Source organism: Homarus americanus, unplaced genomic scaffold, assembly GCF_018991925.1.
Source record: "Homarus americanus isolate GMGI-L3 unplaced genomic scaffold, GMGI_Hamer_2.0 scaffold14393, whole genome shotgun sequence".
NCBI lineage: Eukaryota > Metazoa > Arthropoda > Malacostraca > Decapoda > Nephropidae > Homarus > Homarus americanus.
Window position 1 is genome coordinate 477,294 of NW_024730271.1, and position 14,863 is coordinate 492,156.

General features: G+C 43.3%; 1 pseudogene; it reads right to left on the reverse strand.

Moving 5' to 3' along the window:
* Window positions 1-200: 200 nt before the first annotated feature.
* On the reverse strand, window positions 201-10,836 carry LOC121866945 (annotated as a pseudogene).
* Window positions 10,837-14,863: the final 4,027 nt, after the last annotated feature.

The window sequence follows — 14,863 nt, forward strand, 5'->3', positions numbered from 1 at the left end:
AGGTCAGGAATACTATAATTTACCAAGAAGTCTACAGACTTTTCCAACACTCCTACAGACCTCAACAATAATCCTACAAAACTCCCCAAGAATTTTACAAATCTCGCCAAGAATCCACCAAACCTCAGTGAGATTCTAATAGACCTCAGCTGTCAAAAACAATAACCGCCAGGCAAGGCTCTTTAGAGTGGGAGGAATCTCTAGCTGTCGGTAAAGTTTGGTTTTTTCTTCTATGCAATGCTGTCATGCCTTCCTTACGATCATTCTGAAGGATAGAAAATTTAATTTTTTTTCAGTTGAGGTAAACATCAGGAAGATAGATAATGTGCAGATGTATTTATACATGAGAGAGAATTAAGACTATGAGAACAAAACATGATTTAACAAGATATTTTGTGATTGTGATTAAGTTCTTTACAATGGCTCTAATACTACACACTAATGTCAGAATCCTTAATGAGGTGGTGAATACTGTACCTTGAGTTCAGAGTACATACTGTATGTTAATGAAATTTATATATCAACTCACTGTGGCAAAAGTGGCATGAAAAAGGCGTTTCTCAAAGTGCAGGCCTTCTGTCAGTGGCATCTCAAATGCTGCAAGTATAGAACATAGATATTTATGTTGTCCTGAACATTAAGGAAGATGATAAGAGTATTTCTTATTTTTATTTAAGGGCTAAAAACCTAAAATGGGAGAATTCTTAAGCATTACATGAGAAGGTCCACCGAGCAAGTGTTGAACACATACAACATGCCTATACATACTCTACAAACAGTCTTGGTCATACACAAGCAGTTTTATACAAGCATGCATATATAGACATATGCAAACTTACAAAAAATTATTACATAAATTCGCTCACAAATTTTGATGAATTGCGTGTTTGTGTGAGCTAGACTGAGCTGGGGCCTTAGAATCTTATGGCAGATGCCAGCAATTTTTGTTTCTTCTCATTTCCTTGTACTTATTTACTTTTTTCCTCTTCTCTATTGATCGGCTCGTTTGTAGCTTAAGCATTCGGTCACGTCTCTGTTACACACTATTGGCAAGTACTGTGCTGGTCATGTACTGGTTCGGAATATATTTGTACCTGCGCCCATGTTGGTCAAGTCTGGTCTTGAATGAGCTCACACTCGGTTTCACAACACGCTGGCAGATTGTCTCAAGAATTTACAATTCCCACTCCAATGTTTTTGTATTCTGTATTAAACTGCTTTGACTTTTGATACAGAATTTACTGAAATAGCAATATAGTAATTGCAATTTGAAATTAATTAATATTTGAAAAATAAAAATTATAAATACAGTAGTACTGTAAGTATTATCAGAGACAGATAATCTCAGAAAACATTAATAAAGATAATAATATTGATGACCGTAAGTACTGTACAGTATACAACTAACACAGAGAAGACAATTATTGATAGATAGAAGACTATGAATATCAATATTTCTTACAGTTGTTGACAGACTCCTTGCACATGGCAACAATCAACTTGGAGTTTTTAGCAATCTTCTCCCCGAGCTTGATGGCTTCATCTAGCAGCTGGTCTGGCTGGTGGACGGAGCATGCCAGCCCTGTAAGAAAGGTAAGAGAGCTAGATAGATATTTTATCAGTAAAACTGCCATACAAGTTCACATTGATTCAGCATATGCAGTACCTAGACAGAACAGTACTGTAATACAAACAATAGTAAATAATACATTTTAGTTTTAATTACTGTTATCCTTTTCGCCACTGATCAGCTTGTTAGCCGCTTGGGCGGTCGGTCGCGCCTTATTACGCACTGTTGACAAATACTGGGCATACACTGGCTCCTGGATGCATCTGAACCTGTTCCAGTGCTTGTCAAGTCTGGTCTTGAAACAGCTCACACTCGGTGCCGTCACGACACTCTCTGGCAGGTTGTTCCAAGAGTTCACAACTCTCACTCCAAAAAAGTTTACCCTCACCTTTTTTTCTGGACTAGTGGCTTCTTCAACCTTGAGCTGTGATCCCTTGTGGGGCGAGCGTCCGCCAGCTCCACGTATGGACACTCGACTGAGTAGTGCCCTTTGAGATGTTTATACACCTCAATTAGGTCCCACCTTGCCCGTCTGTGGTATAAGCTAGGCAGTTGCAGGTTCTGTAATCTCTCTGGATAGCTGAGGTGCGAAGTGCAGGCACCAGTCTGGTGGCCGTCCTTTGGACGTTTTCAATTAACTGACAGTCCTTATCATATCTCGGGGACCAGATGGGGTGATAGTACAAGTACTCCAAATGGGGAAGCACCTCAGTTTTGAAGAGTGTTATTAAGGTCGGACCGTCTAGGTATCTGAACGACCTTCTTATAAGACCTGCCTAGCTTAGTTGTTTTCCTTACCTTCGTCTCACAATGGTCTGAAAACTTCACATTCGATTTCTATTAATGCTGTTTCTTCGTCCCGTTGGGACATGTGATACGTCTCCTTACTGTTGGTACGACCTAGGCGCGTCCTCTTACATTTCATGACCTTGAATATTAACGGCCATTCCCTTATCCACTTCTGAAGCTGACAGATCTTTCTGTAGCTCTTCACAGTCCGTTTGGTCTTAATTTCCCTGAATAACTAGGCATCATCCACAGGCTACTGCCAAATTTCTCAACCTACAAGTGTGCATCACTCTTATCCCCACGTTACATGACTTATCGCATTGTCAGTCGTGGTAACTGAGAAAGTGTCAGTAAGTTGGTTGAGGCTATTGGTTTGGTTCACTGTTCAATATTAATTCACAGAAAGACAAATTATCATAAGAGGAACATGCAAAAGTCGAGGATTAACTTATTTTTGTGATTCACCTTAAATAATCCAGGTGGTAGACATTCCTAAAGCTTCAGACAAAAGCAATATTCATCATGTGAATGTTTGCAAATCTGGACTCAGGTTTGATAGATAATTATACAGGAAAAGCATCATACAAGGTCACATTGGTTCATTATGTACACTATATAGGCAATGTAGGGATGTAAACAGTGGTAAACAGTAAATCAATTTAATCAAGGACAGCCCAAGTAAGGATACAATATCCTTGTTTCTATTGGAGTTGTTAAATATGACCACATCTCCAGTAGTTCACCATCATCAGTAACTTACCCCAGGTCTCTGCTTGCTGAGCAGTGATCATTTTCCCTGTGAGGCACAGCTGCATGGCCCTAGACTTGCCGATGGTTCTAACAAGACGCTGGGTGCCACCTCCTCCCGGAATGGTGCCAAGGGTAATTTCTGGCAGACCAAATCTGAAGAAATAATAATGATAATAACAGGGTTGGCCGATTTAAACCAATGGTTTAAACTAAATGGTTGGATTAAAGTTTAAACCAAACAAAAACATGTTTTTTAATCTATGCTTTTTTGTTGTTTTTAAGATTTTTTTTTATGGTTTTAATATTTTTTGTTGGTTTTTATTACTTACAGATGGTTTTAATGATTTATAGTAGATTTGGGGAATAATATAAGGTAAACAGAAAAGCATTGTGAGAGGTATTACAAGTGTATGGGGTGGGATGAAGGTTACTAAATGCAGTATTGTACTGTATAGGTAAAAGCATTCTATGAGAAAAGCAGAGCAACAGTAAGAGTAAATGGGAATAAAAGTGAAACATTTGAAATACAGTATATGTGGGTGTTAGACAGGGGTGCAATATGTCCCCGTGGTTGTTCAATATTATACGAGTACTGTACATGGATGTGAACTACAGTATTATACGCTGGTGAAAGTGGTGATAATGAGCTTTCTTAAAAAGGCTGATTATAAGGGTGCCAAGTTGCCACTGTCCAGGTATAACTGGTAACTGCTTCTATTTATGGTTGGGCTTCTGATTCTAATGTGTTTATATCACGTATTAAATGGGTCCAGGGGAGCCAAGTTGCCACCGTCCATCTCTCTCTCTCTCTCTCCAACTGTACATAAAATAATTTCCTTAAAACTTTGAACTAAAAAAATTGATTTTTTTCCATGCATTAAGATGAACTTAAACTTAGTTTTTGCCTTTAAGCATGTAGGATGAGTCAAAGCTTGTGTTTTTCAAATTTGGTCTTTTCACAGTGATTTTTTGAGATGGAAAGGAGTATAAATGATTTCTAAATCATCCTGAATGTAACTTTTATGATTAATAGCATATTATAAAATTATATAAAGGGATAAAAAAATTAAACTTATTAAACGCAACATAATAGCATTATTTTTTATTTATTTATTTATTTATATGTTTATTTATGTATTTTTTTTACTAGTGGGTTTTGCCAACCCTGGGTAATAATACAACTAACTGCCCATGTTAGAAAAAAAATATTTATAGGAATTTCATTTAACTCACATATGTCTAGATTTCCAATATGAATTGTTATTTGCAGATTGTTTGTTGGGGGTTATCAGTACTCTATGTGGGGATATGTGGGATGTATCAGAGAAGCCCCAATATTTAGGAGTATTTTAATATGTGAGGTGTATCAAGCATCAGTGTGGGGAGTGTGTGAGGAAATAAACAGAAAAGTGAAAAAAAAAATATTGAACTTGGCTGTCTTGTGAGTTCAATTTCCATAAGAACCTGAAACTAAGTGTAAAAACTGGACATTGTTCAGTTACGTTCAAAAGTCCGCTTATGTTCAGTATTTGTCAACAGTGTGTAACAAGGAATTGAACAATTGTATGGCCATCTAATAAGCTGACTGACTCACTTACATGGCTTTCTGGCCAGCTAGAATCATGTCACAGAGTAGGGCCATTTCACAGCCACCGCCCAGAGCGAAACCATTGACTGCAGCGATCACTGGCTTCTTTGCATGGCTCATGTGCTTCCAGCTGTCCATGAAGCTCCAGTAACAACTTCTCAAAGGTCAGGTTCTTCATGAACTTGATGTCACCACCTGCACACGAAATAACTCCATATAAGGACTAGTTGTCTTCCCCTGTACCCAAATAGTTAAGCAATCTGAAGATTTGTCACCCCGTGTATGTAAGACTGTCCAGACACATGAGACTTAAGCCCCATCCACACGATCGAGCAGTGCCCGGCTGGCTTTGCCCTTTTACCTGTCAAAGCCTGTGTATTGTTGTACACACGGGGATGGTTGGCGGCAGTCATAGTCGGGCGCCTGTAGCTAGTAGGTGGTCGGCAGTGGCGGGTGCGGTACGATCACCATGGTGTGCCGCAGGAATAATCGCCAGACTGTTAAAGCGAAGAGCATAGCGTTGTGTACTATAATAATTGCTGCTATGTGCATAAAGAAGAACCAAATGCAGAAAAGGGACTGGTGCAAAGAGTGGTTAGGTCGAAGAAAAGTATTGGGAAGTCATGCCACGATTTTACGTGAACTGCAAGATGGACATGAGCAAGACTTCACCAATTACATGAGAATGGACCCCAACACCTTTTACAAACTTCTAGCGAAAGTGGAACCATATATAAAAAAACAGGATACCAATGTGAGGGAGAGTATATCTGCAGAGGCTCGTCTAGAGGCAACGCTCATAGATCTTTCAACTGGGTGCACCTACACGCTACTTCAGTATAGAACGAGGATATCAAAACAAAGTTTGTCTCTCATAATACCTGCAACTTGTCAAGCCATGTATGAAGTATTCAAGGAAGATATTTGCAGGTGAGATTTGTAGCACATAAAAATTCATTGAATATTGTTAGAATTATGATATGCATAGACAGGAAGCTATGGGACTAGAGTGAGGAGAGTGGCAGGAACGAAGAACACACACGAATGTCCTCATTACATAATACAGAGTCGTCTCTCCATATCAGGCAGCAAACCACCAGGCAGGCTGACCATGATTTCGCTTAACGACGGGCACGGGCACTCCACTGGTTTGCCTGCCAATTTTGCCCGATAACGGCATTTAGTGCGTGCCCGCCGGGCACTGCTCGATCGCGTGGATGGGCCTTTACAGCCGTTTTCTAAGTCGTTCGGGAGCTAGTTTCCCACACGTGAATGGGTGGGTTTATTAAATGCGTTTCTGAGGCCACTCAACCAGTCGTACACATCAATGATGTGTATGACTGGTGTAAGAGGCTTTGGAAAGGTGTTTAAGAAGCCCATTCATGTGTAGGACGCTGGCTCCAACCGTGTTAACCTAGATCCCGAACGACTGAGAAAACAGTTGTTAATGATGAACACTACTGGCACAACATTTAAGGATTTGATATTGCTTTCTGCACATAAAATAGTTCATGAATATAAATTGATTGGTTGTACATATTTTAAATTTGTAGGACACTAATTTTCAGTCCTACAGACACACTGTTAATGTTTTCTTGACACACACGTGCCAACACTAACACTTTGATCCCTGTATGACTGTCAGCTTTTAATAGAAACATATTCTTTACTGACTTGTCATAAAAGATAAACTAACACCAAACTAACTCGATCTTAATCTAAATTAATGTTAACTTACAGTGAAAAATATAACTCTTAGGGTAATTTGTTTTTTATTTTGAGCTGCACATTAACCAGGCCACCACTATCCATACAGATGAGGTAAGAGACATTATCTATGCGATCTTTAACAGTCTGTGATGCCCAGGATTGATTCATAAATGTTCCAAGTTCATAGGTGTTTATTGGGCATTTGATACCTGTAGTTGTGTTGCTTAATGTAGACAATAGAGGAATGGTTCGGCTTATGCGAATTCAATACCACTGACCTGCAGCGAAGGCCTTTTCGTTACCAGTGAGAACCAGGGCTGCTACCTCTGGGTCCTTATCCAGGAACTACATTGCACCAGTTATGTCCTCAATGAGGGGCAGAGTGATGGGAATCATGGGGTTCTTACAACTCAGTGTGATCGTGCCGACACTGCCTCCTTCTCCTCGTTTATCAACCACAACATTGTCAAAAGTCGGAACTGAAATTTTCATCATAAACAAAATTTAATTTCACATAGAGGAGGAGTACGTTTTTATTTATTTATATTTTTTTATTTTTTATTATTAATATATTTTTTTATAACGGGGATTAGTCCACCCGGGCACAGGTCACTGACCCACCTCAGGGCCAAGGGGGGGGGCGAAAATATAACAACAATAACAATAATAATAATAATAATAATAATAATAATAACCATTATTATTATTATTATTATTATTATCATTATCATCATCATTATTATAATAATTAATAAAGATTAATAACAAAATAATAATAAAAATACAATAATATTAATAATAATAATCATAAATAAATACAAAAACGAAAAATTAATCAAGAGTGAGAAACGATATACATTATGTATGTTGTGTTGTTAATAGTAGAAACAATTGAGACCCTGCAATTGTGTGTAAATGAGGCAGAAAGTCAGACTAGCAACCTGGGACTTGGTCACAATTTTTGTGATGCCATATAGCAGCAGAGTCTACCATTACCCATTAGACAACACATTATGCTTCCAATATCTTCCCAGGTGGTAGTACCTCCCTGTTTTACAGCTGCCTACTACCCACTACATTAGTACAGTACAGTAGTGTGTTGGGGTCTTAATGGAGCTCTGTAAGCATGTCTGCCGGAGGCGGGGCTCCACCACAGATTTTTCGTTTGGGGTATACTCCCATAACCTTATACGTACCAAAGTTAATCCGCAAAGCAGCAGGGCAGTGGTTAAATAGGCACCAGGACGTGTCCACATGCCGGTGGCCCATGTGCCGTCCCTCTGGGGCCCACTGCTGCTACGAGATCTCGTGTTGGTTAGCCTGGGGCCGCAAGGCACCCAATTACCGCGTGTTGCCACGAGGAGGCACAGCAGGAGTTTTGATGGTGAAGAGGCTGTGTACTGGCATGGAAAGACTAGTGCAAGGTTGCTTCCCTGTTCACCACAAGGGCTAGCCAGCGGCAGTTGCTGAGAGTAAGAGGAAGCAAGCAGTGCTTGCATCTTTGCACTTGTATAATTCTGCCACACTAGACGCATTACACCACCCTGTGTGCGCGCAAACACACCAAAAAATACACATACACACACAGGACACATACTCACACAATACATATACACACACCACCCACATACACACACACACACTCTCTCTTAACGTATCCAATGCAATACACATTTAGAAACTCTACTGCACACAAGTTGCACACACGTCACAGTATTAATTTCTCTTTATTACACACAAACACGCTGTTATTCTCTTGTACACACATACTGTATTTCTCCCCAAACAGGATTGTGTCACTTTTGGAGCCCTGAAATGACCTCCATGTACTGTACCCAGCACTAACTGGAAGACTAATATGACACTTTAGCACGATGAGGAGGAAGTGTGGCACAGCTGTACAATCAAAAGTTAAGCCTCTCAAGGAGATGGAATGGTTTTAAACATCCAAATTAAATTGCCCCTTGAGTTGCTGTAATACAAATAAATGACTGTAGATGGTCTTATATCCTGTTAAATGAGGAGTTTGAGTTCTCAATCACTTGATAGTTTCTCTCGTATCTCGGCGACCATAATATTTTCGTGTGTGAGTGATAATTAGGCCTTATGAACTGGGTGGTTTCAAGTGCATACCATACCGTACCATAGTCCATACCATACCATACCATACCATACCATACCATACCATAGTCCATACCATACCATACCAGTGATTTCCTCTTGTGAGTTAAGATATCACCTCGAGGATCAGCCTCCCAGTTTATTTCATGAAATTAACCACCTCAACACAACCTAACCCCACAAGGTCCAAGTAGCATTCGAGTGGCTAAGGTAATTATCAGGTGAAATAAGCTGGGGGGATAAATTACTTGTTTTTTATGCGGTTTGTATATGTGAATTATCTTATGGGCATTTGTTGTATTTGTATATAAGTGGCAGTGTTTGTGGGTACGTGTACTGTATAAGGCCTTCACTGGGAGAGGCAATCTCAAGTGTTTACCTTAGAAAGAGCAGACGACCCAGATAAAGGTATGCCTCGCTTATCTTTTAATCATCAGCATCAGTTACAGATGAGAAACAAGATTACTAGGGAATGATAGTGGAGATTTATTCCCTTGGCTAGCATCAGCAGTAGTAAATAGCAATTTGTAACTGGCAATGAGATTAAATTGTGCAGGAAAGGTCGTTTAAGATCACCACTTAAGTTGGGGCATGAATATGTACTTAAGTGACTCGTGACTTGTAATTAACTTGTTGATTAAACTCCGCCCGTTTTTGTGCATTATAAACAGCCACCACAATTCATGGAAGTTCATGGCAATGGTTGATGAATGCTAATGATGCTTGTTGATAAAGTAGCAATATACTTTATACTTACCATAAAATAAGTTGTTGTGGGAGCTCTTTGAGTAGTGCTTGAATGTTATCAGAGTAAACATTGGACAATCGGTAATTTGTAGACTCTGGAAAAACCTGTCCTAACCTAAACCAACTTAACCTATACCAAACCTAAGCCAACTTATTCTCCACCAAACCACAGGGTTCTGTTCTTTCACCTACTATCTTCCTTCTTTTTATCAAGGATTTACTTCACACTACAACTAATTCTATCCATTTTTGCGCTGATGATTTTACTCTTCACTCTTCTTCATATTTTTTCCTCCCCTAATTCTCAAACTAGATCTGTTTTTAGAGCTGATATCAATTCATCTATCAATGCGGATCTGTGCAGCATTTCCGAATGGGAAGGTAGAAACTTGGTTAAATTCAATAGTAATAAAACTCGGTATTTACCAATTACACTTTCCAAATTAGATGATCTCCCACCAATCACATTCTGCCAAATTCTAAAATAGACGTGCTAGGCCTCACCATTTCCTCTAATATGTCATGGAAGCCACACATCTACAACATTGCTAAAGCTGCCTCCCGAAAGCTGGGAATTCTGTACAGACGCCGTAGCTACTTCACTCCTGATCAGTTGCTCCAAGTTTATAAGGGATTCATTCGTCCTAACTTGGAGTACTGCTCTCATATCTGGGGTGGCTCTTCTTCTGTTCAACTTTGAGATAGGGTGGAATCAAAGGTATTTCGTCTTATTAACTCTCCTCCTTTAGTTGATAATCTTTCCTCCCTTTCTCTTCGCCTCAACGTTGCTTCACTCTATCTCTTTTACAGGTACTTTAACGGGCAATGTTTGGTGAATTGGCATCCTGTGTACCGCCGGCAAGGCCGTGGCCACCGTTTCTCTGTGGATGTCGGTCACACTAGAATGACCCGCTATAGTATACGTCCTTCTTTCCTCACACAGCCAAACTGTGGAATGCTCTGCCTTCTTCTGTGTTTCCACACTCATACAATCTGTCTCACTTAAAAAAGTTGATTTTCCGGCATCTTCGTGGTGTAGTTTAATATGATATTTTTGTTTTTTATTTTTTATTTATTTTTCCTTTATTTTTTCGCCTGTGCGCGGGTGGGCTTTTCCCTGTAAAAAAAACTAACCTAACCCATGTTGATTTTTTATTTCTATCTGATATTCACTCAGATGGTGTTTTTTGGGCTCCTCCAAAGAATTATCAACAACTTACATTCAAGTTAGTTTGTTGTCAGTTTGTTAATAAGGTGGTGGAGCTCGTGGCTGCCTACCAGCAGGTGTTTGTGTTGATCACTCCTCTAGAACAGTCAAAGTTGTCGGCTGACCTGAACACATGTGTCGAGCAGCAGGTAAAGCACAGGGGAGGCTGGCCAGGCCTGAGGAAACTCGCAGCACACCAATACCCACAGGACGGAGAACTGTCTGTAGGTGGGCGAGTGTGGCTCTCGTTATTCTCACCATCGTGGTTGTTGAGGGACTGTGGTGGGTAGCACAGCTCACCCCTGGAGGTCCAGAGACCTACACCTAGTGACAGATTCACCACTGATAATATTTCTTACTTGCTTCTGTTATGTATGTATATTAGGGACAAGGGCTTCAGGCTTGTGTATCCCACATCTTCTAATTGAGGGTTAATTAGCAGTACTGTATTAAACGAGGCAGTTTAGTGATGCTGTAATATGCAGTGTGATAATTTATACTGTGCATTTAGTGTGATGTAAAGGTACTGTACAGGGGCGGGGTACTTCACCTTATAATCTAAGATATACTTATCACTATGCAGTCTCATTTATGTTATTTATTTGTTTATTTTATTTAACCATTGATCAGCTTGGTTTGTCTGTTATTTGTTACGACCTTTACTGGTCAGTGTTCGTACAGGAGGAAACTAGAGTACCCAGAGAAAACCTACAGTGCTAGGTAGTGTCATACTGGATAACACATCTGTCCCTGGCCGGGGATTAAACCCAGGACACAATTGTGAGAGATAACATAAGAACATAAGAATGGAGGAAACTGCAGCGGGCCTATTGGCCCATACTGGGCAGTCCCGTTTACACCCAACCCCTATTGCTCATATGAGCATCCAACCTATGTTTGAAGCTATTCAGCGTATTCGAGTTAATGATGATATTTGGTAACTTGTTCCATTCATCCACTACTCTGTTTCCAAACCAGTGTTTACCTATTTCACGCCTAAATCTAAATTTGTCTAATTTAAAACCATTGTTACGAGTTCGCTCCTGGTTGATAGTTTGAGTACCTATGTCCCCTTTGTTTAGCCCTGCTTCCGCCTTACACCTCTATCAGGTCGCCCTCGCTCTACGTCTAAGGAGTGCAAATTCAAGATGCTTTAACCTGTCTCTATACTCAAGGTTCCTAATACCCGGGATTAGTCTTGTCATTCTCCTCTGAATTCTTTCCAAGGATTCTATATCCATTCTGTAATACGGTGACCAGAACTGAACTGCGTAATCCAGGTGTGGTCTCACAAGAGCAAGATACAGTTTTAGGATGACCTCGCTAGTCTTGTAACTAACACTCCTTTGTATGAACCCAAGTACTTTATTAGCCTTGTTACGAGCAAAAACACATTGTTTACTTGGCTTAAGGTTCCTACTTATCATTACTCCTAAATCTCTCTCGCAGTCATTCTCTAGGCATCGTTGTTCATCTGGTATCTGGTTTCCCTGTTTACATCTCTATACTGAGTGATACTTTACATTTGTCGGCAATTGAATTTCATCTGCCATTTTTGAGCCATTCGAAAAATTTGTTAGATCTTCCTGTGGTTTTGCCGAGTCCTCGTCAGATTTGATAACACGTCCTATTTTAGTGTCATCAGCAAATTGACTTATGTTGCTGTCTATGCCGATATCTATGTCGTTTATGTATATAATAAATAATAATGGTCCAAGTACTGAGCCTTGGGGAACTCCACTTGTGACGTTGCTCCAATGGGACTTAGTGCCTTTAATGCTCACTCTCTGTTTCCTGTCCTGTAACCACGCCCTAATCCATTTAAGGATGTCACCTTTGATGCCATGAGTGTGTCAAGTATGAAATTTTTGGGGAGCGTAGTCACTTTTGTTTGCCTTCTCTGTTATTACAGTATATTGACAGGACTTGAGGACCCTGTTTTAGTGTTGTGGTTGTTATGTGTTCTCTCAAACCTGTTACAGCTTGAGTACTGATAAACCCTGTGGTAGGGAAGAAAGAGATATTTAAGGAAGAGACAGAAAAAGAGGGAGAGAGAGAGAGAGAGAGAGAGAGAGAGAGAGAGAGAGAGAGAGAGAGAGAGAAGCAGAAGGAGGTAAAAGATGGGGAGAGAGTGAAGGGTGGTGGTACGGGGCGGCAATGTGGCGGCAGGGTGGGGCCGCCCAGCAGGTCGGCGGTTGGAGGAAGGGCGACAGATAGAATATTACATATTGTTATTCACGTTTTAGGACCTTAGGTGGGTGGCACAGTCCAGGTGGTGTGGGTGGGTGCACAGTCCTGGTGGTGTAGGTGGGTGGCACAGTCTTGGGTGGGTAGGTGGGTGGCACAGCTTGGAGTAGGTGGGTGGGTCTCTGTGGGTGGTGTAGGTGGGTGTACAGTCAGTCTGTGGGGGTGGCAGGTCTCATCCTGGGTGTGTGTACAGTGGGCAAACAGTCTTGGCGGGGTGTGTAGGTGGGTGGCACAGTCTGAAGGGTGTGGTGGGTGGCACAGTCTGGTGGGTGTGTACAGGTGGGTGTGTAGGTGCAGGCAGCTTGGTGGGTGTGGGTGGCAGGGGTGTGTGGTGGGTGGCACAGTCCTGGGTGGGTGGTGTGTGTGGGTCTGGTGGGTGTGTGGGTGGGTGGCAGCAGTCCTGGTGGGTGGCACAGGGGTGTGTAGGTGGGTGGCACAGCCTGGGGTGGTGGTGTGTGGGGTGGGTGGCACAGTCCTGAGGTGGGTGGGTGTGGTGGGTAGGTGGTGTGGCACAGTCCTGGGTGTGGTGTGGTGGGTGTAGGTGGGTGGCACAGTCCTGGTGGGTGTGTGGGTGGGTGCAAGGGTGGGTGTGTGGGTGGGGTGTCCTGTGGGTGTGTAGGTGATGGCAGGTGGGTGTGGCACAGTCCTGGTGGTATGTGTCCTGGTGGGTGTGTAGGTGGGTGGCACAGTCTTGGTGGGTGTAGGGGTGGTGGCACAGTCCTGATGGGTGTGTAGTGGGTACACAATCCAGGTGGGTGTTACACAGGTGGGTGTGTAGGTGGGTGCACAATGTGGGTGTTGGGGGGTGTGGATGGGTGTAGGTGGTGGTGTTGGGTGGGTGGTGGGTGTGGGTGTGGCACAGTCCTATGGGTGGGGTGGGGTGGCACAGTCCTGATGGGTGTGTAGGGGTGGCTGGGCACAATCCAGGTGGGTGTTTAGGGTGGGTGGCACAGTCCTAGTGGGTGTGTAGGTGGGTGGCACAGTCCTGATGGGTGTAGGTGGGTGGCACAGCAGTGGGTGTGGTGGGTGGCACAGTTCTCGTGGGTGTTTAGGTTGGTGGCTGGGCACAGTCCTGGTGGGTGTGTAGGTGGGTGGCACAGTCTTGGTGGGTGTGTAGGTGGGTGGCACAGTTCTGGTGGGGTGGTGGGTGGGGTGGCATGTCCTGGTGGGTGTGTAGGTGGGTGGCACAATGGGTGATGGTGGTGGTCCTGGTGGGTGTGTAGTGGGTGGCACAGTCTGGTGGGTGTGTGGGTGTGGGTGGGCAAGTGGTGGGTGTAGGTGGGTGGCACAGGGGTGGGGTGTGTGTGGTGGGTGGCACAGTCCTGTGTAGGTGGGTGCGGTGTTCACAGGGTGGGTGTGTGGGTGGGTGGCACAGTCCTGGGTGGGTGTGTAGGTGGGTGGCACAATCCTGTGGTGTGTTTAGTGGGTGGGGGTGGTGGCACAGTCCTGATGGGGTGTGGGGTGGTGCACAGTCTTGGTGGGTGGTGGGTGGCACAGTTCTGGTGGGTGTGGGTGGTGGGTGTAGGTGGGTGGCACAGTCCTGGTGTGTGGGTTGGTGGTGTGTGTGTGGCACAGTCCTGGTGGGTGTAGGTGGGTTGCCTGGTGGGGTGGTGTGGACACAGTCTGCAGTCCTATGGGTGTGTGGCACAGTCTGGTGGGTGTGTAGGTGGGTGGCACAGTCCTGGTGGGTGTGTAGTGGTGGCACAGTCCTGGGTGGGTGGTGGTGGCAGGTGGGTGGCACAGTCCTGGTGGGTGTTGTAGTGGTGGCACAGTGGTGGTGTAGGTAGGTGTAGGTGTGTAGGTGCAACAGTCTGGTGGGTGTGTGGGGTGGGTCAGTGGCACAGTGCTGGGGTGTGTAGGTGGGTGGTGGTGGGTGGGTGGCACTGTGGTGGTGGTGTGTAGTGTGGGTGTGTAGGTGGTTGGCACAGTTCTGGTGGGTGTGTAGGTGGGTGGCACAGTCCTGGGTGTGTAGGGTGGGCACAGTCTGGGTGGGGTGTGTGGGTGGTTGGAAGCAGTCCTGGTGGGTGTGTAGGTGTCTCAGTCCTGGTGGGTGTGTGGGTGGGTGGCACAACCCAGGGTGGGTGTGTGTGGGTGGGTGCACAGTCCTGATGGGTGTGTAGGTGGGGTGGCACAG